This window comes from Megalobrama amblycephala, linkage group LG24 (genome assembly GCF_018812025.1).
Source record: "Megalobrama amblycephala isolate DHTTF-2021 linkage group LG24, ASM1881202v1, whole genome shotgun sequence".
Taxonomy (NCBI): domain Eukaryota; kingdom Metazoa; phylum Chordata; class Actinopteri; order Cypriniformes; family Xenocyprididae; genus Megalobrama; species Megalobrama amblycephala.
In genome coordinates, this window is record NC_063067.1 from 11,980,335 (window position 1) to 11,986,334 (window position 6,000).

Sequence of the window (6,000 nt, forward strand, 5' to 3'; positions counted from 1 at the left end):
TCAGTACATGGAAATGACATACAGTGAGTCTCAAACACCATTGTTTCCTCCTTCTTATATAAATCTCATTTGTTTAAAAGACCTCCGAAGAACAGGCGAATCTCAACATAACACCGACTGTGATGCAACAGTTCATTAATATGTACGCCCCCAATATTTGCATATGCCAGCCCATGTTCAAGGCATTAGACAAGGGCAGCCAGTATTAATGTCTGGATCTGTGCACAGCTGAATCATCAGACGTTATGCAGGTAAGCAAGCAAGGACAATAGCGAAAAATGGCAGATGGGGCAATAATAACTGATATGGTCCATGATAACATGATATTTTTAGTGATATTTGTAAATTGTCTTTCTAAATGTTTCGTTAGCATGTTGCTAATGTACTGTTAAATGTGGTTAAAGTTACCATCGTTTCTTACTGTATTCACGAAGACAAGAGCCGTCATTATTTTCATTTTTAAACACTTGCAGTCTGTATAATTCATAAACACAACTTCATTCTTTATAAATCTCTCCAACAGTGTGTAACGTTAGCTTTAGCCACGGAGCATAGCCTCAAACTCATTCAGAATCAAATGTAAACATCCAAATAAATACCATACTTGCGCGATTAGACATGCTGCATGACGAACACTTTGTAAAGATCCATTTTGAGGGTTATATTAGCTGTTTGAACTTTTTTTATGCAATGTATTATAGAGTCGTGAGCTCAGGGGCGGGGAGCGCGAGGATTTAAAGGGGAAGCACACTGAATCGGCGCATTTATAATGATGCCCCAAAATAGGCAGTTAAAAAAATGAATAAAAAAAATATATGGGGTATTTTGAGCTGAAACTTCACAGACACATTCAGGGGACACCTTAGACTCATATTACATCTTGTGAAAAAGCATTCTATGGCACCTTTAATAATCCGCATAATGATATTATGCTGTAGCCACATTGGACCAGCGGTTTGGAAAATGGTTGGATGGATGATTCAGCTGCAGGAATTTATTCAGAACGCAACTCTCAAAGTGCATTATAGGTATTCTCTAGCCGTTGAGCATACATCGGTTGTACACTTGTTATTGCGGTGCATTGTGGGATTGAATGAGCGCACTCTATAACGTCCACTATGGTTTCGGACACCACTACAAATGGCTGTCCCCTCAAATAGTGCCCTGTTTAAAGGCCTTTGCACACCGAGTCCGAAATCTTCATATGCATTTTTTCGTATTCGTGATCCTAAAAATACGTCACGGACAGAAACCTTGCACACTGAGCCCGATGCGTATTAATGAATCCGTTGCGAAAAAATTCACAAAATAATACAAAATGAAGTCTTCAAGCAGTGAGCATGATTAAGTTGTCCTCTCTTCTTTTAAAAAGAGAAAATATTGGGTACATCCAATCCTGAGATTGCGTAGAGAGGAAGGATAATTCCACCTCATCAAAGAGCTGCATGATTATCCTGAGCGTTTCAAAGTTTACTTCAGGATATCGGTGCCTCAGTTTGATGCACTGCTAGCGATACTGGCACACTCTGTCTTTATATTCTGTCTCTTTCCGCACATTGTTTGTCATACAGTGCTACTGCTTTGTGCTGTAGACAACGTGGATCAACTTGTCAGATTGGTGGCTCTGAATTGTCAAAACGTCTCTCAAAATGTGTGCAACGGATGCGAAAAACGCAAAAAAATCGAACCTGATCCGAATTTTTATATGACGGACGAAAGTTTCGGAGGCAGTGTGCAAACATAATTGACATAACGTGAGGTTGTATTTATTTTTTATCATGTGAAAATTTTGCATGCGAAGGCCTTAAAGGGTTAGTTGACCCAAAAATGAAAATTCTGTCATTTATTACTCACCCTCATGCCATTCCACACCCGTAAGACCTTCGTTAATCTTCAGAAAACAAATTAAGATATTTTAGTTGAAATCCGATAGCTCCGTGAGGCCTCCACAGGGAGCAATGGACACTTCCTCTCTCAAGATCCATAAAGGTACTAAAAACATATTTAAATCAGTTCATGTGAGTACAGTGGTTCAATATTAATATTATAAAGCGAGGAGAATAATTTTGGAGCGCCAAAAAAAACTAAATAACGACTTATTTAGTGATGGCCGATTTCAAAACACTGCTTCATGAAGCATCGGAGCACAGATGAATCAGTGTGTCGAATCTGCTGTTCGGAGCGCCAAAGTCACGTGATTTCAGCCGTTGGCAGTTTGACACGCGATCTGAATCATGATTCGATACACTGATTCATTTATGCTCCGATGCTTCCTGAAGCAGTGTTTTGAAATTGGACAAAACTGGACCCCATTGACTGTCTTTGTACAGCCCCCCCAAAAAAATCTTAAAATGTCTTCTTTTATGCCTCACAGAAGAAAAGACTAAGGGTGAGTAAATTATGACACAATTTTCATTTTTTTGGGTGAACTATCCCTTTAAGTTTAGATGCAGCTTTTGCTCCTTTATCTGTGATTTGTGCTCCTTCTGACTGGTTCTTTCTTGTATTGTGAATGTGCAGTAACCCATAAAAAATTTAGTGCAACCCCAATTTCCAGTGACCAAAATTGGTATTTCATATTTAAACAGCCATTAAATGACCACTAATATGAAGCATAAGCCATTTTGAAATAGTTACAGAATCTGAAGAAGGACCATCATCATATCACTGCAAGGTTAAAATCAGAATTTAAGGCGCAGTGTCAAGTAAAAAACAAAAAAACAAACAAATGGAAACTGCGGCTCAATATTGGTTGCACAACAATGGACCAATCAGATTAATCTGGGGTGGGATAAGCATCTCTAGCAGCAGTGTATGGGAGTTAATTAATGCACCTATAAATGTCCGTTATGTTCCGTCCAGTAGTTTGCAATGCAAGAACGCAGCCTTTACGAACAAAAAAAACTGTAGATATTACCTTTGTGACATAATGCATATCTTACAGTCCATCTAACATGTCTGTCTTCCTGTTCCTCTCTGATCTGTAATGATTTTCTGATGGTGTTGAAATGCCATGACACAGCAAGCAGCCGAGAACACATCTTAATGAAGACAATGCCTTGGTGCAGATGGGCTCTGTCAGAAAGAAACACATGACAACATGAGTATATTGCCACTCTCTCTGACACTTGCTATTTTTGTTTGTCCCTCATACACACATATAAATGTCAAAAAATGAATTCTGTCGCTCACACACGCATAAAAACAGATGGAGACACAAATGGCATAACAGACTCATCCATGCATTCTCACAGTCTCATCTCAGCTTTGAATAAGATGAGGTATATAGGCATTTTAGCATTGTGTAACATGCCAACGGAAATATTTAAAAAAAAAAGGAAAAAAGTGTGCTTTTATGCAATTATAATTCATTAGAGTCAAAAAAAAAAAAATAATAGACTTTCATCTGATTAAGCCTCATATTTGACACATTTAAAATAATGTGCTTTGTCGACAGGAAAGACATATATTTAAAGTTTGTCAGGTTCACAACGGAACAACACTGAACAGACTGTACTTCTGTCTGTCACATCGCATAAAAAAATATGGCATCGGCATTGACTGGAATGTGTTTTAACAGCATGCTCTTTCCAAATGATCTCTACAATAAATTTTTAACAGATGGACACCAAATCAATGTTCTTCTGTCGAGAATGATTGATTGACATACTCTTAATTCAGCTTTTTCATCAACCGGGGGTTCTATAGACAGATATATAGGTAAATATAAGACAGAAATTTCTATATTCTATATTATTCCTAAATGTTCTTTTTTTGTGTTGGATTTGTCGATATTATTAATAAAATTTATTATATCAAGTCACCAAATAAACTTGCTTTTAAAGGGTTAGTTCTCCCAAAAATTCTGTCATTAATTACTCACCCTCATGTCGTTCCACACCCGTAAGACTTTCATTCATCTTCGGAACACAAATTAAGATATTTTTGATAAAATCCGATGGCTCAGTGAGGCCTCCACTGACAGCAAGATAATTAACACTTTCAGATGCCCAGAAAGCTACTGATGACGTATTTAAAACAGTTCATGTGACTACAGTGGTTCAACCTTAAAGGCAGGGTAGGTAAGAAATTTTGTTCCAAATTTGTTTAAACTTTCTATATATATACATGCATAATTAAAATGTAAGAACTCTGGTAAAAAGAGTATAAAAATCGAGTGACTCTAGACCGTTTAATCTGTATTAAACACAGCTCATTATTTCCATCCGGGACGAAACATAGGATTGGCTTAGGCGGCTGTCACTCTCTCGCAACCATGGCAACCACCCTTTTGCCACACATGACCTGCCCACTTGCGCGCGCACGTTTGATTTGGGGAATCCAAGAGGCACGGATCCTAGGAATACCAAAACAATGGCAGAGAAACAGCAAGCTAAATTCACAGTATCGGCCTATGCAGTTAGTGAAGGCAAACCAGGCAAAAAAAGGAAGACAGTAACAGTACAAGAAAAGGCAATGAACAAAAAGTCTTTGGATAAACAAAGAAATAAAACGCGAGTTAATATCGGCGTGGCTTTCCAGCGATGGCGAGAACTGAGGGAACTCAAGGGGCTGAAAAGTGACTCCTTGATGGCTTTATTTCTGCTGGACAGGTAAATCTTTCTTTTTGTATTTTGATCATACATATTTTTTTGTTTATTTTTTCATGAAGCATGTGTCATTAGCACACGTAGCTGCGTAATATAGCTAACATAACATTACTTAGCGAGCCGTAGTAGAGACGATAAATAATGATAGCTATAGTGTTGAATTGTGCATAATTTTACCCTCTGTCTAAGTCTTTTACCATGTTCACCTGCAAGTTTACCTGCACGTTTTTTTCGCCTTTGTTTTGTTTTTATATTCTCTACCTATGTTTACTGATGTCTTTATCTTGTATCTGTGTGTGTCGTACACACTTTGTTGTATGTGTGTGTTATTATTTTGTGTCTGCAATGCAGTTGTGAGTTGATATTTGAGTGTATGTTACTCTGTTGATCTGTAGAACAACGTATATGTTATGAATCTTACACGAAATTCATCTTCATCACAGTGTAAATGATGGTAATGGAAAAACGTGTATCATGCAACCTGTTTTTAGCTTTGCCTTATAGATAACTAGCTCGTTAGCGAATCAAAAAATATATATTTTAAACTTTACCAATATCAATATGCTAGCTTGATAGTGAGTACTAAAATACATCTTGTTTGTTTATCTTCATAATTTTAAAGTTATTTTTATTACATGTGATTCTGACATGATGTCACTACATGCACTGTGCTCCTTCCTCTCCGCTCGTCTCAGGTAAATAATGCGTCTTCCAGCTCAGTGGTCGGAGTCACACGTTCATGCGTTTTGGGGGCGTGGCTTTGGAAGGAGCCCAGAAGGAGGGGTGGAGTGAATGGAAATAATGAGCTGTCTTTAAAACAGTCGTGAGAGGTCTACAGACACTCGATTTTTATACTTTCTTTTTCAGAGTACTTACATTTTAATTATGTATTGATATATAAATAAAGTTTAAACAAATTTTGAAAAAAAGTTTTTTATACATTTTTTTGCCTACCCTGCCTTTAATGTCATGAAGCAACAAGAATACTTTTTGTGTGCCAAAAAAACAAAATAACGATTTTATTCAACAATATCTAATGACTGCCGATTTCAAAACACTGCTTCATGAAGCTTCGAAGCTTTACAAATCTTTTGTTTCGAATCAGTGTGGAGCTTGTATCAAAATCACGCCCCAGTGGTGAACCATTGAAATTTCGAAAACACTCACAATGTAACGAAGCCTCGTTTACTGAAATCATGTGCCTTTCACACTCCGAACCACTGATTCGAAACAAAATAGATTTGTAAAGCTTCAAAAGTTCATGAAGCAGTGTTTTGAAAACGCCCATCACTAGATATTGCTGAATAAAGTTATTATTTAGTTTTTTTGGTGCACAAAAAGTATTCTTGTTGCTTTATAACATTAAGGTTGAACCACTGTAGTCACATGA